This window comes from Hyperolius riggenbachi, chromosome 2 (genome assembly GCF_040937935.1).
Source record: "Hyperolius riggenbachi isolate aHypRig1 chromosome 2, aHypRig1.pri, whole genome shotgun sequence".
Taxonomy (NCBI): Eukaryota; Metazoa; Chordata; class Amphibia; order Anura; family Hyperoliidae; genus Hyperolius; species Hyperolius riggenbachi.
Genome location: NC_090647.1, coordinates 164,913,035 through 164,937,673, shown reverse-complemented (window position 1 = coordinate 164,937,673; position 24,639 = coordinate 164,913,035). Strand labels below are relative to the sequence as shown.

The 24,639-nt window shown below is 48.6% G+C and overlaps 1 long non-coding RNA gene across 1 annotated transcript in view; it reads left to right on the top strand.

The window, feature by feature from the left end:
- The window catches only part of LOC137544154 (uncharacterized), a 45,714-nt gene extending 22,248 nt beyond the window's left edge, over positions 1 to 23,466 (top strand). Inside the window, exon 3 of the long non-coding RNA XR_011025740.1 lies at positions 23,420 to 23,466. This is a non-coding gene — a long non-coding RNA (uncharacterized lncRNA). The remainder of the gene's footprint in view (positions 1 to 23,419) is intronic.
- Positions 23,467 to 24,639: the final 1,173 nt, after the last annotated feature.

Below are 24,639 nucleotides of genomic sequence, written 5' to 3'. Positions count from 1 at the left end.
CTCTTTAATCACCCACTGATCACCCATCAATCACTCCCTGCCACCACCTGCCACTGCTACCCATCAGATCAGACCCTAATCGCCCGCCCACACCCTCAGATCGCCTTCAGACCCCCTCTGATCACCTCGCCAGCAGGGATGCTCATCCGGATCCAGGTACCCGGGTAAACCCGGGTATCCGACCATTTTTCCGCTATCCGGGTTGGATCCGGATCCAGATACCTGTGCCACTATCCGGATAGCACTATCCGGATTCTATCCGGATAGCTAGCTGCATAATCCGGATACCCGCGGGTATCCGTCCAGATATCCGGATCCGGATAGTGTAACTAGTAAGGAGATGATTTCATTCAGCCAATCAGAGGGCTCCCAGCAGAAGCCCTAGCAACCAATTACAGAGGGGAACCCTGGCCAGCCCCACCTGACCTCATTGAGCCAATCAGAGGCCTCCCAGCCTAAGTCCTGGCACCCAATCACAGAAGGGAACCCTGGCCAGCCCCCCTGTATAGCAAGGAGGGCTGGCATGATGAGACAGTCGTCCTTGCTTGTATGGCTGGCTGGTCACTGACCGACTTGCTCCAGTGCTGGCTTAGCAAGTCCTGTATACAGTGATAAACCTAAAGCTTTGAGTGCTAAACACCTTCACTACACTATTGTTCTATTGTGTTTTTAGCTAGCTAGCTTGTAATTGTTTGCTTTCATTCATTCAGTTAGGTCCTGTCTGTGTCTGTGTCTGTGTAGGCCAGCAGGACAGTATAGGGAATAGGAGGATTACTGTGTTATTGTATTGTAGTTAGTACTGCAGTTAGTTGTTATGGCGGCGGCCTGGCGGGTACACACGGTGCGTTCCCGCACTCGATTTCCTGCTCAATTCCCGTCGACTCGATTATTTCCGACATGTCCGATTTGCGTTTCGATGGATTGTTAGGTCGATTCGCATGTAAAGTATGCCAAATCGACCTAACGATCCATCGAAACGCAAATCGGACATGTCGGAAATAATCGAGTCAACGGGAATCGAGTGGAAAATCGAGTGCAGGAACGCACCGCGTGTACCCGCCAGGCCGCCACCATAACACAGTGTACACTGTCTGTCCTCTACTCTGCGGTCTGTCACTCCGTGCTGATTTGATGTAAAGTCCAACCCCGATTTTATTAAAGTAAGAGCACCCCACATCATCTGGTGACATCATCACGTATAAGCTGTACTATGTCTGCTGGCACTGGCAGCTGGGGGAGGGACAGCAAAGGCAAGAGGACAGGGAGCAACATTAAAGCCACCCTCAGAAGGTCTGCCGTGTCAGTGTCGACCCCAGCGGGCAGCCTACCCTCAGTCAGCGAGCTTTTCGCTCCAGGCGCCGCGATTGAACTCTGTTAGCTGCAAGGAGTTTGAGGAGGATGTTCTGGGTTTTGAGGAGGGGAGGTATGATGTTGATGATGGGATGAAGGACCGTGACTACCATCCACAGGATGGGGATGTCAGCTCTGACTCTGAGGAGGAGGATGCATCGGTGGGTTTGGCACGGAGGATCAGCATTGCAGACAGTGGCCGTGGAATGCGGGACCCACCACATCCTTCTGCCGTTACCACCAGCCGCACCACTCAAACCCCAACCGCCACAGGGAGAAGAGCCACAGCATCCCATTCAGGCCGCAGGAGAATCTTCACCTCCCCAATCTGGCCACCACGGTGCCACAGGCCACTGCTGCTGATACCGCCACCTATATTCAACCCAAAACACAACTGCTGTGTCATTTTTTTGGAGGTGTCTGGGCTGAAAATTGTCATGTTCCAGTTGTGCGATTGGACTTTGGACACAATGTGGGCTGAACGACCGCTGTCTGGAACCTAGTCCTGATGTTAATTGACAGCTTTTTTTTTTTCATTTTATTTCCACCAAATAATTAATTAGTATTTCCCTTTAAAAAACATGATGCTACATGTATCATTTACCCTAAAAACCATTTTAAAGCTAATTAAAGGGCACGTCCAAGTTTTCTATCCGGATACCCGAATAGGTCGGGTACCCGCGGGTAATTTGGTCGGATATCCGGATCGGATCCGGATATCCGCAAGGTCGGATCCGGATACCCGGGTAATAAAAAACACTACCCGAGCATCCCTGCTCGCCAGTGCATTGCTTGCATATATTCTCCCCTGTAATCACCTACTGATCACCTATTAATCACCCCGTCACCCCCTGTCACTGCTACCCATCAGATCAGACCCTAATCTGCCCCTTGCGGGCCCCCAAACACCCGCCCACACCCTCAGAGACCCATCAGACCCCCCTGATCACCTCCCCAGTGCATTGATTGCATCTATCCTCCCCTCTAATCACCCCCTGAGACACCCATCAATCACCTCCTGTCACCACCTGTCACCCCCTAGCACTCCTACCCATCAGATCAGGCCCTAATCTTCCCCCTGCGGGCTTCTGATCCCCCGCCCACACCCTCAGATCCTGCTCAGAACCCCCCCTATCCCCCCCCCCCCCAGTTCTTTCCTAGTGATCTAAAAACAGTGATCAGTGAAAACTGTCACTTTTTTAGTATCACTGGTGTTAACAGTTAGGCCAGTTATTTAGCTAGGGCCCTTCGTTGGGTAGTTAGCGTCAGTTAGCACCCAGCCCACCACACCGCATTCACTAATTAGTTGCTGATTAGCATCATCACTGTCGCTAATCAGCATTGTTACTATATAGTATCTGTAAGTGATCATTACTGATCGCAGTAAGATCTATATTAGGGTCACTAGGATACGCTAAAAATGCAGTGTTTGACCGATCAGGCCTGATCGTTCGCCATGCATTTGCGTTCAGCCCGCCCCACCGCAGTGACAGAATTTTTTTTTCTGATCACTGCAAAAAACACTGTACAATAGCTGTGGAGCTATAAAGATCAGTTTTGATCTTTTTTTTTTATCAAAACTCAGTGACCACAGCTTTCTACTTCACAAGTACTCCCTTTTACTAGGTAGGTGCTCTTTTTCCTGGGTAGTCTCAGAGGAATACCCCCTAAATTTAGCAGTCCACCATGGCAAAAAAGGGGTATTCCGCTGAAGAGGCCGCCAAGATTCTGGCCCAGTGGGGTGAGTGCGATTGGGAAGCCTCACCGATGAATCATCCGGGTCAGAATATGAACCTGTAAACAGCAGTGGCTCTCTGACCGATAGCAATGCCGAGGTTGAGGTCCTGGCTAGAGCCAGGCATACCACGCCCCATGTCACTGGACCGCAGGTGGCACAGGATCAGACTCAAGGGCAGCAGAGTGGTGCTAGCGCTGATCTGAGTTTTCTTGGTGAGGCATGCACCAGCAGCATAGCATCTCCTGGACCTAGCACCAGTACTACCATAGACCCTGGTGAAGTGACGAGCACCAGCATGATAGTAGAAACTGGTTTGGTGGCACGTGCATTAAGACCCGAGTCGCAGCCACCAGCAAAACGGACCCATACTACCCATAGTCTCCCAGAGGTGCTGGCAAATTCCAATTGGCAATCCCCTGGTTCCGCCGCACCCGTACTCCCCCTTTCACAGCCCAGTTTGGAGTCCAGGTGGACACTCCACAAGATCCGCGTCATCAAATTTCCATCTTTATTAATCCATAAAAAGGTTAAAAACTGTGTGGGTAAGTTACAGGTGACGCACAGGCATTTCGGGCTGTATCAGTTCTTTTTCAAACCATCACAGACCCACATAGGTCTGGAGTCCAGGTGGAGACAGATAATCTAGGATCGGCCCTAGACTTTTTTCATCTGTTCTGCACCGTGGATCTCTACGACTTAATTGTGGCTGAGACCAACTGTTATGCCACACAATACGCAACCGCCAATCCGAGAAGCTACCATGCCCAGCCTTTTCGGGGGAAACCACTCCAAGTTTCCAAACCTAACATTTTTTGGGCCTTCTCCTTAACATGGGTCTAGTCAAAAAGAATGCATTGCAGTCTTATTGGTCTACGCACCCAATACATCACATGCCCATGTTCTCTGCTGCCATGCCCAGGTCACGATTTGAGAACATCCTGTGCTTCCTGCACTTCAGTGCAAATACAACCTGTCATCTAAAGGCCACCCTGAAAAATGACACTTTGTGAAACAAAACAATCAAAATCAATTTCCGCTAACTTGTGACAAAAAAAAATTAAATCTTCTGTGAACTCACCATACTCCTAACGGAATACCTTGGGGTGTCATCTTTCTAAAATTGGGTCACTTGTGGGGTTCCTATACTTACCTGGCATTTTAAGCCCCATCTACACCATGGGACATTGAAGCGATCCGGCGGCTCGATTAGCCGCCGGATCGCCTCTTCCGCGTGCCCGCCGCGTCCCCGCTCGCCGCGCGTGCGCCGCATTCGATTCCCCGCTCGTGCCCGCTCGTCCCCGCCGGCGCCGCTTATCTCCCGCACGATTCCCTGCCATTGTCCCCTCGCGGGGATCGAGCAGGGAATCGGCGGTGCGAAGATCCGTCCTGCCGGATCTTATCAATCGAGCCGCATCAGCGGCTCGATTGATAAGGAGCATCGCGGCCGCATCTACGCGTGTAGATGCGGCTTTAGGGGCCCTAAACCATGAGGAGTAGTCTGGAAATCAAATGCCTCAAAATGACCTGTGAAATCCTAAAGGTACTCATACCATAGGACTTTGGGCCCCTTAGAGCACAGTTCTCCAACCCTGTCCTCAAGGCCCACCAACAGTACATGTTTTGCAGAAAACCACAAACATGCACAGGTGAGGTAATTAGTGTCTCAGCAAAGCTGATTAACTACCTCTGTGGATTTCCACAAAACATGCACTGTTGGTGGGCCTTGAGGACAGGGTTGGGGAACACTGCTAGAGCACCTAGGCTGCAAAAAAGTGTCACACATGTGGTATCTCCATACTCAGGAGAAGTAGTATAATGTGTTTTGGGGTGTATTTTTGCACATACCCATGCTGGGTGGGAGAAATATCTCTGTAAATGGACTATTGTGTGTAAAAAAATCAAAAAAGTCTCATTTACAGAGATATTTCTCCCACCCAGCATGGGTATGTGTAAAAATACACCCCAAAACACATTATTCTGTTTCTTCTGAGTACAGCGATACCACATGTGTAACACTTTTTTGCAGCCTAGGTGCGCTAAGGGGCCCAAAGTCCTATGAGCACCTTTAGGCTTTACGGGGGTGCTTACAATTTAGCACCCCCAAAATGCCAGGACAGTAAACAAGTAGACACCCAAAGTATTCAGTGAGGGGCATGGTGAGTCCGTTTCAGCTTTTTTTTTTTTTTTGTCACAAGTTAGCAGAACTGAAAACTTTTTTTTTTTTTTTGGTCACAAAGTGTCATTTCCCGCTTACTTGTGACAAAAAATAAAATCTTCTATGAACTCACCATGCCTCTTAGTGAATACTTTGGGATGTCTACTTTCCAAAATGGGGTCATTTGGGGGGTATTTATACTATCCTGGAATTCTAGCACCTCACAAAACATGACAGGTGTTCAGAAAAGTCAGAGACGCTTCAAACTGTGGAAATTCACTTTTTGCACCATAGTTTGTAAATGCTATAACTTTTACCCCCCCCCCCCCCCAAAAAAAAAAAAAAATCCTATAAGTGTCTATTGATCAAAGACATGTAGCACAATAAATGTAGACAAAAATGTATACAGAAATTTTACTTTATTTGAAAAATGTCAGCACAGAAAGTTAAAAAAATCATTTTTTTGTCAAAATTCATTTCTTTTTTGATGAATATAATAAAAACTAAAAATCACAGCAGCAATCAAATAGCACCAAAAGAAAGCTGTATTAGTGACAAGAAAAATAGGTAAAATTCATTTAGGTGGTAGGTTGTATGACCAAGCAATAAACCGTTACACCTGCAGTGGTCTGAATGGAAAGAAAGTGTCTGGTCCTTAAGGGGTTTTAAGACTGCAGTCCTTAAGTGGTTAAAGAGAGACTGAGGCCACTATAAGGCCCCGTTCACACTTGCGGTTTTGTCAAAACCGCACCGGATGTCCGGACCGCACCGTATCCGGACCGGACCTGATCCGTACGGTTCCTATCCGGATCCGGTCCGTTTGCATCCGGTTTCCGTGCGGTGTGAACACGGTTGCGGTCCGGATCCGGTTTCTTAAGGAGATAACAACCTGTAAATACCTGGGGTCTGGGAGGTCAGCAGAAGGGTCTGGGGTCATTGTTGGAGACAGGTGGACGTGTGGAGACCATCCGTGGATACAGAGACTGCTGTTGGGACCATGGATCCAGGCATTTTTCGTATACCTGGGAATTCTCTGTTGTTCGCCTCCTCGTTATCAGACTTATATCAGACATGTTGCTGCCTAGAGCTCCAGCATGAAATCGCTGCTGCCCCACTCTGTGAACTCCATGTGGTCCCCATCCAAAATGCATAGGAAGTGGGGTAGAACGTCCGGTTTTTGTAGCCAGTGTGTTGTGCGCTCTCCGGTTCTCATTACTTTGTATTGGCCGGATGGTGCAGTCCGGCTCCGCCCCGGATACGGCTGCCGGAGGAGCCGGACCAAAAAATAGCGCATGTTGGAACGGACGCCGGAGTCCGGATCCGGTCCGGATCCGGTCCGGCTCCGGTCCGGCAGAACGGACGCATGTGAACGGACGCATAGGCTTTCATTGCTATTGCCGTGCGTCCGTTCCGTCCGTTCTGCAAGCGGTGCGGCTCCGGCACGGCGATTCCGGACGGCCACCGCTAATGTGAACCGGGCCTAAGAATCAGTTTTTACCTTCAATTTCTTTTAAGGATCATTGCCAGACATAAACCCGCCACATCCCCGTGGCAAAACGATGGTTCTATCACCCCCATATCCCCGGGGCAAAGTTGGGGAGCGCTTCCTGATTGAGGCAGAGCTTTCCACTGTAGCTCTGCCTCTGGTTGCATCAATCCACGCTGATTGCCAGCCCGCCCCTCTCAGTCTTCTTTCACTGAGAGGGGCGGGGAGAGGCGGAGATCCGTGGTGGATTGACGTGAATGGAGGCAGAGCTTCAGCATTAAGCTGAAGCAAAATCCAGGACCAGGAAAGTCGTGGATTTTGCACAGGGGATTTGGGGGTTTAAACCCCTCGCTTTGCCATGGGGATGCAGCGGTTTATGTCTGGCAATGATCCTTAAAAGAAATAAAAGGTAAAAACTGATTTTTATAGTGTCTTCAGAGTCTCTTTAAGAAGGCAAATCACACCAAGCATTGTACAAGTGCAGATCACTTTCACTTCTTTTGGACTTTGGTACACGGAGTTGCCTCTGTAGGACCCAGCAATGTATTTGTTGCTATATATTTATTATTTGGTATGGGTGTTTTCTACTCCATAAATAGAAGTGAAAAAATAAACAAACATACCAGTATGGGTAGGGTAGGTGGTGGGTGCTGGGCAAAAAAATATAGCCTGATGGCTGTTTCATGCTGAAACTGTTTGACAATCTCATATGTACCAATAAGAAGTTGTTCAGCAGAGTCAGCTACAACTTTTCTATGGTTTGATTCACACTCTGGATTCTTCTCGGCCTGAGCATATGATTGACCAAGTATTGGTATACGACCCTACAGAGCCACATTGCGTTGAAGTAGCACCGGAAAGGCCTTTTTTCCCCCTCATCCCTTAAAGAGAATCTGTAACAACAAAACGTCCCCTGGGGGTACTCACCTCGGGTGGGGGAAGTCTCAGGATCCTAATGAGGCTTCCCACATCGTCCTCCGTCCCTCAGGGGTCCCGCTGCAGCCCTCCGTACAGCGGTGACGTCAATATTTACCTTGCCGGCTCCTGCGCAGGCACTCTGACGGCTGTCGGCTCCGAAGTAGGCAGAAATACCCGATCGCCGTCGGGTCTGCTCTACTGCGCAGGCGCAAGTTTCCGGTGCCTGCGCAGTAGAGCGGACCCGACTGAGATCGGGTATTTCCGTCTACTTCAGAGCCTAAAGCAGCCACAGTGCCCCCGCTGGAGCCTGCAAAGGTAAATATTGAATTGACAGTCGGGTCTGTCGGCGGCTGTTCGGGAGGGCTGCAGCGAGACCCCCGTGAGACAGAGGATGGCGTGGGAAGCCTCATTAGGATCCCGAGGCTTCCCCCACTCGAGGTGAGTACCCCCCAGGGGAGATTTTTGATGTTACAGTGTCTTTTTAAACCACTACAAAATGTTAATGGCTCTTTTTTGTCATGACTTAACTGGGAGCTTTGTAAGACTCTTTTTAAGTCCTACCCATAGAGCCATGTCAGTACGTGTCTTCTAGTTGGATCATACAACTCTGTTAAGTGTATGATCCATAGGTTTGTTATATATCAGGAGCTCTGGATATCTGCTTTGCTTCATAGGATGAAAAATGAATGATTTTGGTTTACCATGACTTAATTTGTTATTCCTTAAAACTTTTACTTGTAGATTATCATTAACGCCGCCACTCTGCAAAGCCCTATACTGGCTCTCTTTCTGCTTCAGGATCAGTTTTAAGATTCTGTGCCTGGCCTACAAATCTGTGCACAAGACCTACCTAACCTACATCTCTGAGTTCGTCCACAAATATACACCTGCCGACCTCCTCCGGTCCTCCACTGATCTCTGTCTGACCGCCCCATGCATTTATCACTCCTATGCACATCTACAAGACTTCTCAAGAGCCGCCCCCATCCTATTGAACTCCCTCCCACCCCACCTCAGACTCACTCCTTCCTTCAACACCTTCAAGCAAGCCGTCAAAACACACTTCTTTAAAATGGCCTACGCCCCTCAACCACACGTTAACTCTTTCAGCCGAGCAATTTTCCATAGCCCCACCTTATGTGTCCCTTTACTGCTTCTTTAGATTGTAAGTCTTTGGCAGGGATAGATGCCAAAAGTCCCGGGGAAAAATTTGGATTTGATGCAAAGCAGCGTTTTAAGGACAGAAATCACATTGAATGCTAAATTGCAGGCCTAAAGTGCTTTAAAACATCTTGCATGTGTATACATCAATCAGGGAGTGTAATTAGAGTACTGCTTCACACTGACACACCAAACTCATTGTGTAACGCACCGCAAACAGCTGTTTGTGTAGTGACGGCCGTGCTGGACTGGTGCGCACCATGGCCAGAGTGCAGGCCGTGGCGGTTTTCAAGCCCAGTGCTTTAAAACATCTTGCATGTATATACATCAATCAGGGAGTGTAATTAGAGTACTGCTTCACACTGACACACCAAACTCACTGTGTAACGCACCACAAACAGCTCTTTGTGTAGTGACGGCCATGCTGGGCAGGTGCGCACCATGGCCAGAGTGCAGGCCGTGGCAGTTTTCAAGCCCATATGGTCGCCGGGCTGTGGTAGCTCAATGATAGAAGAACAGTGACTGTCCAGCTGATCAAACTCATATAGCTGGCGATCCAGCCAGACAAATTAGGCAGGCATGTACACGCTCCAGAAAAAAATAATATAGCTTAAAAATTCAGGAATCCACCTGGAGTCCTGGACCCTGTTCGTGGTGGCGGAGAAGGCAGTCAAGCGGCCTGCGGGCAGAGGTGCTGCATGGGGAGTGACTTAGTCTTGGGGCTGGCAGTCACACGGCATGCAGACAGGGATGCTGTGTGTGGGGACTGACTTAGTCTTGGGGCGGGCAGTAGCCCTCCGGGATCCATGCCTCATTCATTTTGATAAAGGTGAGGTACTGAACTCTTTTGTGACTTAGGCGACTTCTCTTCTCAGTGACAATGCCTCCAGCTGTGCTGAAGGTCCTTTCTGATAGGACGCTTGAGGCAGGGCAAGACAGAAGTTGGATGGCAAATTGGGACAGCTCTGGCCACAGGTCAAGCCTGTGCACCCAGTAGTCCAAGGGTTCATCACTGCTCACAGTGTCTACATCCACACTTAAGGCCAGGTAGTGGGCTACCTGCCAGTCCAGGCATTGGTGGAGGGTGGATCTGGAAGCGCTAAGGCGAAGGCGTTGGACTAAAGAATGTCCGCATGTCCGACATCACCATGAGATTGCTGGAGCATCCTGTCCTTGCCTGCATGGACATGGGAGAAGGATTACTGGCAGTGGTACCTTTATTGCATTTTGCTGTCACATCACCCTTAAATAGAGATGTCGCGAACCTCCGTTTTTCGGTTCACGAACCCTGTTCGCGAACCTCCGCGAACCTCTGCGAAAGGTTCGGTTCGCGAAAAAGTTCGCGAACCGCAATAGACTTCAATGGGGAGGCGAACTTTGAAAATTTTAAAAAATTCTACCGGCTGGAAAAATGATAGAAACCATGTTTCAAGGGCTCTAATACCTGGAGGCACACCTGATTGCGTGAAATACACATCACTGCTGGAGGCCAGCCCCCCTCCCTCCTCCTCCTCCTCCAAGCAGGGTCCTTATACCATTTGACTCAGTTGTCTGCCTACACTAATTAGTTATGGGACAGCTGCTACACACTCTGCTAGGGAGTAGAGTTGGGCCGAACGGTTCGCCTGCGAACGGTTCCATGCGAACTTCAGTGGTTCGCGTTCGCGTCCCGCAGGCGAACCTTTGCGGAAGTTCGGTTCGCCCCATAATGCACATGGAGGGTCAACTTTGACCCTCTACATCACAGTCAGCAGGCCCAGTGTAGCCAATTAGGCTACACTAGCCCCTGGAGCCCCACCCCCCCTTATATAAGGCAGGCAGCGGCGGCCATTACGGTCACTCGTGTGCTGCCTGCGTTAGTGAGAGTAGGGCGAGCTGCTGCAGACTGTCTCTCAGGGAAAGATTAGTTAGGCTTAACTTGTTCCTGTCTGGCTGCATACCTGTTCTGTGAACCCACCACTGCATACCTGTGCTGTGAACCCACCACTGCATACCTGTGCTATGAACCCACCACTGCATACCTGTGCTGTGAACCCACCACTGCATACCTGTGCTGTGAACCCACCACTGCATACCTGTTCAGTGAACCTGCCACTGCATACCTGTTCTGTTCAGTGGACCCGCCACTGTATACCTGTTCATTGAACCCACCACTGCATACCTGTGCTGTGAACCCACCACTGCATACCTGTTCTGTGAACCCACCACTGCATACCTGTTCAGTGAACCCGCCACTGCATACCTGTTCTGTTCAGTGGACCCGCCACTGTATACCTGTTCAGTGAACCCGCCACTGCATACCTGTTCTGTTCAGTGGACCCGCCACTGTATACCTGTTCAGTGAACCCACCACTGCATACCTGTGCTGTGAACCCACCACTGCATACCTGTTCTGTGAACCCACCACTGCATACCTGTTCAGTGAACCCGCCACTGCATACCTGTTCTGTTCAGTGGACCCGCCACTGTATACCTGTTCAGTGAATCCGCCACTGCATACCTGTTCTGTTCAGTGAACCCGCCACTGCATACCTGTTGTGTTCAGTGAACCTGCCACTGCATACCTGTTCTGTGAACCCGCCACTGTATACCTGTTCTGTTTAGTGAACCCGCCACTGTATACCTGTTCTGTTTAGTGAACCCGCCACTGCATACCTGTTCTGTTCAGTGGACCTGCCACTGTATACCTGTTTAGTGAACCCGCCACTGCATACCTGTTGTGTTCAGTGAACCTGCCACTGCATGCCTGTTCTGTGAACCCGCCACTGTATACCTGTTCTGTTTAGTGAACCCGCCACTGTATACCTGTTCTGTTTAGTGAACCCGCCACTGTATACCTGTTCTGTTTAGTGAACCCGCCACTGCATACCTGTTCTGTTCAGTGGACCCGCCACTGTATACCTGTTCTGTGAACCCGCCACTGCATACCTGTTGTGTTCAGTGAACCTGCCACTGCATACCTGTTCTGTGAACCCGCCACTGTATACCTGTTCTGTTTAGTGAACCCGCCACTGTATACCTGTTCTGTTTAGTGAACCCGCCACTGCATACCTGTTCTGTGAACCCGCCACTGTATACCTGTTCTGTTTAGTGAACCCGCCACTGTATACCTGTTCTGTTTAGTGAACCCGCCACTGCATACCTGTTCTGTTCAGTGGACCCGCCACTGTATACCTGTTCAGTGAACCCGCCACTGCATACCTGTTGTGTTCAGTGAACCTGCCACTGCATACCTGTTCTGTGAACCCGCCACTGTATACCTGTTCTGTTTAGTGAACCCGCCACTGCATACCTGTTCTGTGAACCCGCCACTGTATACCTGTTCTGTTTAGTGAACCCGCCACTGCATACCTGTTCTGTTCAGTGGACCCGCCACTGTATACCTGTTCAGTGAACCCGCCACTGCATACCTGTTGTGTTCAGTGAACCTGCCACTGCATACCTGTTCTGTGAACCCGCCACTGTATACCTGTTCTGTTTAGTGAACCCACCGCATCAGTGCGCATACCTGTGCAGTTAAGTGAACCCACCTACCTACGTGAGTGCACGCAGTGTGATATACCACTCCGTGCATACCCGATATGGACAAAACAGGTAGAGGAAGAGGTAGTGCCAGAGCCAGAGGAAGGCCACCCGGCAGGTCTGCGCGAGGTCGTGTAAATGTAATTTCGTGTGGACCTGGCCCACAGTACAGTGCTCGGAAGAAGGCACGTCCCATCACCTCCCAAGATTGTCAGGACGTGGTTGAGTATTTAGCGACACAGAACACCTCATCTTGCTCAGCCACCAGCGCTACTACTAGCACCACTTCCGCTGCATTTGACACTTCGCAAGAATTATTTAGTGTTGAAATCACTGATGCACAGCCATTGTTGTTACAGCCAGATGAATTTTCACCAGCTAATATGTCTGAGTTACGCGGCAACACTATGGATGTAACGTGTCAGGAGGATGAAGGACCTACTGATGGTGCAAGTTTGGATTTGTCTGAGGCAAGCGAAGCTGGGCAGGATGACTACGATGATGACGGTAATAGGGATCCTCTGTATGTTCCCAATAGAGGAGATGAAGAGGGGGACAGTTCAGAGGGGGAGTCAGAGAGTAGTAGGAGGAGAGAAGTTGCTGAAAGAAGCTGGGGCAGCTCTTCGTCAGAAACAGCTGGTGGCAGAGTCCGTCACCATGTATCGCCACCTATGTACAGCCAGCCAACTTGCCCTTCAGCATCAGCTGCTGAGGTCCCCATAGTGCCCACATCCCAGGGTGGCTCAGCGGTGTGGAAATTTTTTAATGTGTGTGCCTCAGATCGGACCAAAGCCATCTGTTCGCTCTGCCAACAAAAATTGAGCCGTGGAAAGGCCAACACTCACGTAGGGACAAGTGCCTTACGAAGGCACCTGGAGAAAAGGCACAAACAGCAATGGGATGGCCACCTGAGCAAAAGCAGCAGCAGCACACAAAAGCAAAGCCACCCTCCTTCTCCTCTTCCTCCTCCATCAGGTGCATTATCTGCTTCTGCCGCTTTCTCCCTTCCACCTTCACAGGCACCCTCCTCCACTCCGCCTCTGCCCTTGAGCGGTTCCTGCTCCTCTGCCCACAGCAGCAGTCAGGTGTCCGTGAAGGAAATGTTTGAGCGGAAGAAGCCAATTTCGGCCAGTCACCCCCTTGCCCGGCGTCTGACAGCTGGCGTGGCGGAACTGTTAGCTCGGCAGCTGTTACCATACCGGCTGGTGGACTCTGAGGCCTTCCGTAAATTTGTGGCCATCGGAACACCGCAGTGGAAGATGCCAGGCCGCACTTATTTTTCTAGAAAGGCCATACCCCAACTGCACCGTGAAGTTGAGAGGCAAGTGGTGTCATCTCTTGCGAAGAGCGTTGGGTCAAGGGTACACCTGACCACGGATGCCTGGTCTGCCAAGCACGGGCAGGGCCGCTACATTACCTACACAGCCCATTGGGTGAACCTGGTGGTGAACGATGGCAAGCAGGGCGCAGCGGACCAAATTGTGACACCTCCACGGCTTGCAGGCAGGCCTCCTGCCACCTCCTCTCCTCCTGCTACATGCTCTTCGCTGTCCTCCTCCTCCTTGGCTGAGTGGCAGTTCTCCTCTCCAGCTACACAGCCCCAGCTCCGCAGGGCCTATGCTGCATGCCAGGTACGACGCTGTCACGCCATCTTAGACATGTCTTGTCTCAAAGCGGAGAGTCACACTGGAGCAGCTCTCCTGGCTGCTCTTAAGAAACAGGTGGATGAGTGGCTGACCCCGAACCACCTGGAGATAGGCAACGTGGTGTGCGACAACAGCAGCAATCTGCTTGCCGCTTTGCATATGGGGAAGCTGACACACATACCCTGCATGGCACATGTCATGAATCTAGTGGTTCAAAGATTTGTGGCAAAGTACCCTGGCTTAGCGAATGTCCTGAAGCAGGCCAGGAAGTTCTGTGGGCATTTGAGGCGGTCTTACACAGCCATGGCACGCTTTGCGGAAATTCAGCGCAAAAACAACATGCCGGTGAGACGCCTCATTTGCGATAGCCCGACTCGCTGGAACTCGACCCTGCTCATGTACTCCCGCCTGCTAGAACAGAAGAAAGCCGTGACCCACTACCTCTACAACTACAGTAGAATGAAACAGTCTGGGAAGATGGGGATGTTCTGGCCCGACAACTGGACACTGATGGAAAATGCATGCAGGCTCATGCGGCCCTTTGAGGAGGTGACCAACCTGGTGAGCCGCAGTGAGGGCACCATCAGCGGCTTAATTCCCTACGCTTACTTCTTGGAGCGTGCTGTGCGTAGAGTGGCGGATGAAGCTGTGAATGAGCGTGACCAGGAACCGTTACGGCAGGAACAGGCATGGGACCAATTTTCATCAGACCCAGCTGTTTCCTCAACATCTGCGGCAGCACAGAGGGGGGAGGAGGAGGAAGAAGAGAAGTCGTGTGCAGAAGATGAGTCAGACTCAGAGGATGATGAGCAAGGTGTTTCTTTGGGGGAGGAGGAGGGGACAGCGGCAGGAGAACAACCTCAGCAGGCATCGCAAGGGGCTTGTGCTGCTCAACCTTCCCGTGGTATTGTTCGCGGCTGGGGGGAGGAGGTTGACTTACCTGACGTCACTGAGGAAGAGCAAGAGGAGATGGAGGGTACTGGATCCGACTTTGTGCAGATGTCGTCTTTTATGCTGTCCTGCCTGTTGAGGGACCCCCGTATAAAAAACCTCAAGGGGAATGAGCTGTACTGGGTGGCCACACTACTAGACCCTCGGTACAGGCACAAAGTGGCGGACCTGTTACCAACTCACCGGAAGGTGGAAAGGATGCAGCACATGCAGAACCAGCTGTCAACTATGCTTTACAATGCCTTTAAGGGTGATGTGACGGCACAACGCCAGCAAGGTACCACTGCCACTAATCCTCCTCCCGTGTCCATGCAGTCAAAGACAGGACGCTCCAGCGATCTCATGGTGATGTCGGACATGCGGACGTTCTTTAGTCCAACGCCTCGCCGTAGCCCTTCCGGATCCACCCTCCACCAACGCCTGGAACGGCAGGTAGCCGACTACCTGGCCTTAAGTGTGGATGTAGACACTGCTGTGAACAGCGATGAGGAACCCTTGAACTACTGGGTGTGCAGGCTTGACCTGTGGCCAGAACTGTCCCAATTTGCCATCCAACTTCTCTCCTGCCCTGCCGCAAGCGTCCTGTCAGAAAGGACCTTCAGCGCAGCTGGAGGCATTGTCACAGAGAAGAGAAGTTGCCTAAGTCACAAAAGTGTTAAGTACCTCACCTTTATCAAAATGAATGAGGCATGGATCCCAGAGGGCTGCTGCCCGCCCCAAGACTAAGTAAGTCCCCGCACACACAGCATCTCTGCCTGCACGCCGTGTGACTGGCTGCCTGGCCTGCCCCAAGAAGACTAAGTCGCTCCCAGTCCCTCCACACAGCATGTCTGCCTGCAGGCCGCTTCACTACCTTCTCCGCCACCACCAACAGGGTCCGGGACTCCAGGCGGATTGCTGAATTTTTTAGGCCGCTGCTAGCAGCGGCCGCTATAATAATTTTTCTGGTGCGTGTACATGACTGCCTAATTTTTCTGGCTGCACTGCGGGCAGCTGCAACAACAAAAGAAAAGGCATGTACATGCGCCCATTCCCCTTCGTGATCATTACCTTGCCGTGGTGAAGGGGCTTGCGTATCACAATGAAGCAATGACCGGCGCCTAGATGAGTGTCTCGGGGGGCACACCCACGATAATAAGGTCGTCGCCTCATTGTGGTCAGACCAAATTTGATCAGCTGGACAGTCACTGTTCTGTCATTCAGCTACATCAGCCAGGCGACCATATGGGCTGTAAAGCCACCAAAACCTGCACTCTCGCCATGGTGCGCACCAGTCCAGCACGGCCGTCACTACACAAACAGCTGTTTGCGCTGCGTTACACGGTGAGTTTGGTGTGTCAGTGTGAAGCAGTACCTTAATTACACTACCTGATTGATGTATACACATGCAAGATGTTTGAAAGCACTTTAGGCCTGTCATTTAGCATTCAATGTGATTTCTTCCCTTAAAACGCTGCTTTGCGTCAAATCCAGATTTTTCCCGGGGACTTTTGGCATGTATCCCACTCCGCCATGCCCCCCTCCAGGTGTTAGACCCCTTGAAACATCTTTTCCATCACTTTTGTGGCCAGCATAATTATTTTTTTTTTTCAAAGTTCGCATCCCCATTGAAGTCTATTGCGGTTCGCGAACTTTAACGCGAACCGAACCTTCCGCGGAAGTTTGCGAACCAGGTTCGCGAACCTAAAATCGGAGGTTCGGCCCAACTCTACTAGGGAGATTTTAATTAGCCTCTTGTGGGTCCCTCCACCCTTCACCCTTCTACCTATTCCCTCCTACCTCCTACTGGAGGGGGGAGGGTCTCATCTGCCAGGGAATTATACTATTTCAAAAACCAGTTTACATACCATGGCTGGGAATCGAACCCGGGTTTCACTGTGTGGTGGCAAGTCACCCTAACCGCTGTACCACAACAGTACTAACTGAAGCTGGCCTAGCATTTACCATTTATGCTCAATGCAATAGAAACATTAGGTTGCTTAAAGGGAACCTTAACTGAGAGTGATATGGATGTTTCCTGTAAACAATACCAGTTGCCTGGCAGTCCAGCTGATCTTTGTGACTGCAATAGTGGCTGAATCACACCCTGAAACAAGCATGCAGCTAATCCAGTCTGACTTCAGTCAGAGCACCTGATCTGCATGCTTGTTCAGGGGCTGTAGCTAAAAGTATTAGAGACACAGGATCAGCAGGTGATTCAGGCAACTGGTATTATTTTAAAAGGAAAAATCCATATCCTTCTCCGTTTAGGTTCCCTTTAAGGATTTGTAGCATAAAAGCCAACTCACATTGGCAGGGATTTGAACCCAGGTCTCACTGCGTGGTGGGCAAGCACCCTAACCACTGTACCACAACAGTACTAACTAAAGCTGGCCTAGCATTTACCATTTATGCTCAATACAAGAGAAAAGTAGACAAGACAAATAACCTTTATATCACACTTTTCTCCTGGCGGACTCAAATCACCAGAGCTGCAGCCACTAGGGCATGCTCTATAGGCCGCCAGGAGAAAAGTGTGATATAAATATTATTTGTCTTATCTACTTTTTCTGGACTGCCAGGCAACTGGTATTGTTTACAGGAAACATCCATATCACTCTCAGTTACCACTTAACGACCAGCTAACGTCGGCGGGTCGTTAGTGGTATAGCATGGAAACGCCCGCTCGATCGAGCGGCCTTTCCATGCCAGTTCACGGAGGCTGCCTCCGTGAACAGTGTGTGAGCCGCCGATCGCGGCTCGCACGCATAATGTAAACACGCGGGGAAGAAATCCCCGCTGTTTACATCAATATGGCGCAGCCACGAACAATACCACAGGGACGTTGAGCAGCACAAGCCCCCTGCGACGCCTTCTGCGGTTGTTCTTCTGCCGCTGCCTCCTCCTCCTCCAAAGAAACACCTTCCTCATTATCCCAGTCTGACTCCTCTTCTCCACATGACTCTTCCTCCTCCTCCCCCCTCTGTGCTGCCGCAGGTGTTGAGGACACATCTGGTTGTGATGCGAATTGATCCCGCAATGCTTCCTCCTGAAACTGTTCCTGTTCATGCTCCTCCACAGCTTGATCCACCACTCTACGCACGGCACGCTCCAGGAAGTAAGCGTACGGGATCAAGTCGCTGATGGTGCCTTCACTGCGACTCACCAGGTTGGTCACCTCCTCAAACGGCCGCATGAGCCTGCATGCATTTCGCATGAGTGTCCAGTTGTTGGGCCAGAACATCCCGATCTCCCCAGATTGTGTCCTTCTACTGAAATTGTAGAGGTACTGGGTGATGGCTTTCTCTTGTTCTAGCAAACAAGAGAACATAAGGAGGGTCGAATTCCAGCGCGTCGGGTTATCGCAAATGAGGTGTCTCACCAGCAACTTGTTTCTCTGCTGAATCTCGGCAAAGTGTACCATGGCCATGTAAGACCGCCTGAAATGCCCACACAACTTCCTGGCCTGCTTCAGGACGTCCTCTAAGCATGGGTACTTTGACACAAATCTTTGAATGACAAGATTCAGCACATGTGCCATGCAGGTTACATGTGCCATCTTTCCCAAATTTAAAGCGAAAATGAGATTGCTGCCATTGTCACACACCACGTTGCCGATCTCCAGCTGGTGCAGGGTCAGCCACTGATCCACCTGTTTGTTAAGAGCAGCTAGGAGAGCTGCTCCAGTGTGACTCTCCGCTTTGAGGCAAGACATGTCTAAGATGGCGTGACACCATCGTACCTGGCATGCAGCATAGGCCCTGGGGAGCTGGGGCTGTGTAGCTGAAGAGGAGATTGCAGCACCAGTGGTATATCACACTGCGTGCACTCACGTAGGTACTGTAGGTGGGTGCACTGAAATGAACAACAGGTAATAGGTATATGCAGTGATGGGTATTACAATGTGCACCTGTCACACACAGACAGGCACCGGACAGGCACAGTGACACTACGTGCGCTCAAGTAGGTAGGTGGGTGCACTGACTGAAGTGAACAAGAGGTAGGTATATGCAGTGATGGGTATTACAGTGTGCACCTGTCACACACAGACAGGTACCGGACAGGCACAGTGACACTGCATGCGCTCACGTAGGTAGGTGGGTGCACTGAAGTGAACAACAGGTAGTAGGTATATGCAGTGATGAGTATTACAATGTGTACCTGTCACACACAGACAGGTACCGGACAGGCACAGTGACAATGCGTGCGCTCACGGAGGTAGGTGGGTGCACTGACTGAAGTGAACAAGAGGTAGGTATGTGCGGTGATGGGTATTATAATGTGCACCTGTCACACACAGACAGGTACCAGACAGGCACAGTGACACTGCATGCACTTACGTAGATAGGTGGGTGCACTGAAGTGAACAACAGGTAGTAGGTATATGCAGTGATGGGTATTACAATGTGCAACTGTCTCACACACACACAGGTACCGGACAGGCACAGTGACACTGCACACGCTCACGTAGGTAGGTGGGTGCACTGACTGAAGTGAACAACAGGTAAGTATATGCAGTGATGGGTATTACAATGTGCACATGTCACACACAGACAGGTACCGGACAGGCACAGTGACACTGCGTTTGCTCACGTAGGTAGGGGTTGCACTGACTGAAGTGAACAACAGGTAGGTATATGCAGTGATGGGTATTACAATGTGCACCTGTCACACACACAGGTAGTCACTGAATGTGCTGGGCCTGGCAGTGGAACACACAGTAGGAATTACCAAGGCTGTCTATGCAACACAAGTGTCAGTGGGACACACACACACACACACACACACAAAAAATAGATCACAAGAACAAGATTAGCTCTCCAAAGAGCTGTTGAGGGGTGCTTTTTTAGCAATAAGATTCAGCAAGGAGCAAGCTAAGAAGCCACAAGAGCCTAACTAAGCTTTCCCTATGAGAGTCTGCAGCAGCTTTCCCTTCACTAATTAATGCAGGCACATGAGTGAGTCCAATGCCTGACGCTGCCTGCCTTTTATAAGGGGGGGGGGGGGGGCTCCAGGAGGGAGTGTAGCCTAATTGGCTACAATGTGCCTGCTGACTGTGATGTAGATGGTCAAAGTTGACCCTAATGATGCACTATGGGGGCGAACCGAACTTCCGGAAAAGTTTGCTGTTATCCGCGATCGCGAACCACGGAAGTTTGCCGGGAACCATTTGCCGGTGAACCGTTCAGGCCATCTCTAACTCTGGGCTACCCAGGCACATGTGCATTGCCTTATTCCATATAAAGAGGTACTCAAATACCCCAAAACAAGGTATATATATATATATATATATATATATATATATACAGTATATTGCAACATCAATAAAGATTATTTATACAGTATCATCCTTTTGAAGTCCTTCCTCCCCTTGCTTGCTGTCCACATTGTGGCTGAAGGGTTAATAATCCTTGGGGTTTTCGCTGTCTGCCTAGAGTTCAGCCATAGCACCTAAGCCTAGACACTGTGATTGATAGCTATGAATGTGCAGTTTACAATTTGTTTTGCAATATTCATCTCTCCTGATGATAGCGGAGTTCTTGTGAAATGGGTTTGTATTTAGCCGCAGACAGATATAATTGTTTCATTTTCAAATAATACAAATAGCCCATATGTTAAACTTAACAGAAAACAATTATATTTTTATTACTAGTAGAAAGTAGGGAATCTGCATGCTGCCTATGTATCCCTAGGGGCTTTCAGATGCTGCGGAGTTTGACTGGTAGCGCTTGTATGGCACAGGCAGAATGACAAGATTTTTATGACAGTGAGGCTGAGAGGAGCGCCAGCATTTCTGCTACCCTGGGCTCAGAAGGAGATCGTTTTTATAAAATGGCACCAGAGAGAAATAAGTAAAGCCGCTAGAAATGCAATCCTACTGTTAGCTGCATGGATTTATGTTTGAAAGGAGAGAAATTCGCTACAGATGTGATTTTTTTCCTTTCAAGCCATGTAGGGGTGGGAGCTAGAAAAAAGACTGCCTTTTGTTTGTAGGGGCTGCAACACACAGTGTTTTCCATAGAATTAGTACTTCATCCTGAGGCTAACAGTGTAGCAGGGAGAGTGTTAAAGTAAGCTTCAAATTTTGAGTGGCGGTAAGAGCTGCAGGTATTATCCAACCACCTTCAGGGAATTCTGGCTTCTAGCAGCTCAGAAGTGCAAACAGAACATGGTTGGTGGCATTACAAGTAATTCATTTTATTCAAAAAGTTATCAAAAAAGTCAACCCTTGGGCTCCCACTGACAAGTTTTCCTCCTCGTATTTTAACCACTTGACCACTGAGGTAAAAACCACTTTAGGACCAGAGCGATTTTCACCTGTCAGAGCTCCTCCCATTCTTTCGCCAATAACTTAATCACAACTAATCACATCAACTTGTTTTTTTCGCCACCAATTAGGCTTTCTTTGGGAGGTGCATTATGCTAAGAATTATTTTATTGTAAACACATTTTAATTGGAATAATAAGAAAAAAATTGAAAAACTTAATTATTTCTCTGTTTTCAGCCATTATAGTGTTAAAATAAAATGTTCTACTGTGGATAAAACCCACACATTGTATTTGCCCATTTGTTACGGTTATTGCAATGCTTAAAATATGTCCCTAGTACAATGTATGGTACCAATAATTTATTTGGAAATAAAGGTGCATTTTTTCAGTAATTATAAGCTCACAAATTAAAAAATCACAGTTATATACCATCTTCACATACCTATTAAAAAAGTTCAGTCCCTAAGGCAACTATTTATGTATTTTTTTATGTAATTTATATATATACACGGCCGCCTGCTCCCATTGACTACATTTTGCGGCCCTGGGACTTCAAATGAAGTTTCCTAGGCAGGGCGTGATTATACTGCACCTAGTGCAGTAAGTAGTTAAAGGACACCTGAAGTGAGAGGGAAATAAAGGTTGTTGTTTTTTTTAAACAATGCAGATTGCATGGCTGTCCTGCTGTGAAGCAGGTGGTTTTGGTGCATGGCACTCAGCGCCGAAACTAGGCGCCGCCATAGCAGGAATGTTATACTGCGTGGGGCGCCTAAGGGTAATTCGGGGTTTCTCCCTTTTGAGTTGCTACAATTTGGAGTAGGAATAGTTTTTAATTCCGCCAGGGATTTGAGCGACAGCTGATGTAATTCAGCTCACCCTGTGCCCAGCTTACCGGCAGCGTACTAATATGTATACTCCTGTCTTGCTGATCCACTGTTCCTAATACTTTTAGCCATAGATCCTAAACAATCAGATGTTTGAGGGAAGATTGACTGGATTTCCAGCATGCTTTGTTCAGGTGTGAGATTGAGACGCGACTGCAGCTAAAGAGATCAGCAGGACACCAGGCAACTGGTATTGTTTAACCTCTTGAGGACCACAGGCTTACACTCCCCTAGTGACCATTACAATTCAGCACTCTGCAGCTACCAACAAAGCTTTCTGTTGGTGGCATCTGATTGCTGCTGCAATTTTTTTTTTATTAATTTCATTGTTTGTTTGTTTTTTTATTAAAAATAAGCATAGGCATCAGCCTATGAGTGGGATCAGTTTGTGAGCCACTCAAAGGGACAACTCAGTGACAGAGCTGTCTCCAGTACAGCGTTGCGCTAGATCGCAGTGCTGTACAAAAGAAAAACAGCTTTACTTTTTCCTTAACAGCCGCTGCAGGCTGATCGCGGAGCCCTGCCCTGTTTATTTACGGAAGCTTGGTCTAGAGCAATAGTGAGCTTCCGTCAAATTTTGCGCATCGTGAAATCACGCACCAGTGCGTGAGGGAGGAACACGAAAGCAACTCTGCAGCTGCCTGCCTGCTTTAGTTAGTCACAGAGTGGTTAAAAGGAGATAAATATGACAGCATCTATATCCCACTCACTTTGGGTGTCCTTTCACTAGTCAGGGTCTTGACAGGATGGGGGGGGGAGTTGTTGACAGCTGGCCTTCGGTGCCAGAAAGTTCAAATCCGGCCTTGCAGACGAGGTTGCCTGAATATCAATTATGCCATTTCTGCCTTTATACCAGGTTCAGGAAATCTCCTGCACAGTACATGTAAATACAGAATTTAATGTGCATGTGTATGCATGTGTGTTTATTGGGAGGGGTTGTTGCGGGGATAAATTGTGTGCCTTTGCAGTAGTAATGGAGTACACCATACTATCAGTTTGATAATGGGAACTACAGAGAGAATAGAATACTCAGTCAGTAAGATTGTGGAAATTAAGCTCCCAAGGGATGGTTATACTGCATGGCTGGGTTATTCAAATAATAAGAATGGCTAGATAACCTTGCAGATCTTTTGGTAGCTACAACAGTTTACTTATTTTGTGCTTCATCTTGTATTTAGCAGTGCCTTGGGTATTGCTTTAATTACTAACTCATGCACATTTAATTTTCATTTATATTTATGGAAAAAAATGTATTTACTGCATCCGCAAGCACTTAACAAGAAAACCTGCTATGTTTCTTTGTGAAGCTCCCAGTCGATTTATTTCACAATTGCATTAATTATGCTCTGAATTTTTCAGGCACGCTGAAGAAATGTGATCTATCGGGGTAGATTGTAGCTCGGATGGATAAAATGACCTGTCTGAGGTCACAAAGAACTGTCATAGAAGTCATCTGGAAACCGAGCCACATCCTGTTCTCATTTAATGGTTTCAGGTCAATATAAATTACAACTGTTTATGGCAAGATCACTATTACAAACTAATTATCCGAAGGAGTGTTCAGAATGATATCCATATCATTAACAAAAAATAATACAGCAAATTTGCAAAGCGCTTTGACTCTGTGAGCTATTACGGGCGCTGCAACGTGCTAGTTTATGTCTCATTTCATCTAAGCATTTGCTATTCTTTACACAGTTTCCATTCACTCCATTTCAAACTGAAATAACTGCTAAAAGAGTACGCAGCCATCTGGACAAGATGTGTACAATGTCTTCAGGCACATTCACTTGCATTCACCCATACACATCGCTAGCAAGCGAGAGATTCATCTGATTTGATGCAAATGATGAAATAAAACCAAAATCACATTATACGCATTTATAAAACTCTTTAGTTTCCTTTTTTATTTTGTCTACAAAAATTGCAAAATTTTGAATAGATATGATAGACCAATCCGATTGAAGGAAGTATATTGTATTTCGAAAAATATTTAATATTTTTGGTCAAAATCTGGTCATATAAATTACATTATTATTATTTTATTATTATTTATTGGATTTATATAGCACCAACAATTATGCAGCACTGTAAGATTACAGACAATGATAATAAGGTCAGACAACGCAATAGAGGTTATAAGCAATAAGATACACAATGTCAGATCATACACTGGAGTAGTAGTCCTAATAATACAAGATGATAAACAAGGAGAGAGGGCCCTGCCAAAGTATTACAGTTTAGAGGGAGGGGGTGACATGAAGAGGGGGGCTGCATAGAGAGGCTCTCGGCAGAGAGAGTTAGGACAGTGTTTTAAGTGAGGTAAGCTTCCTTGAAGAGGTGAGTTTTGAGAGCTTTTTTGAAGGTGTTGAAGGCGGGGCAAGCCTGATTGGCAGTGGGAGAGAATTCCACAGGATGGGAGCACTTGTGAAGTCCAGTAGTCCTTTTTTTGTGGGGTTAGTCTGTATTTATAAAGATGACATAAGACTGTATATGGGGTGCAGAGGCTGCATAGGGCTTTGTGATTCCAGATAGTTATTTATTGATAGGCTGATGGCTCCAAATGGATATGTGAACAT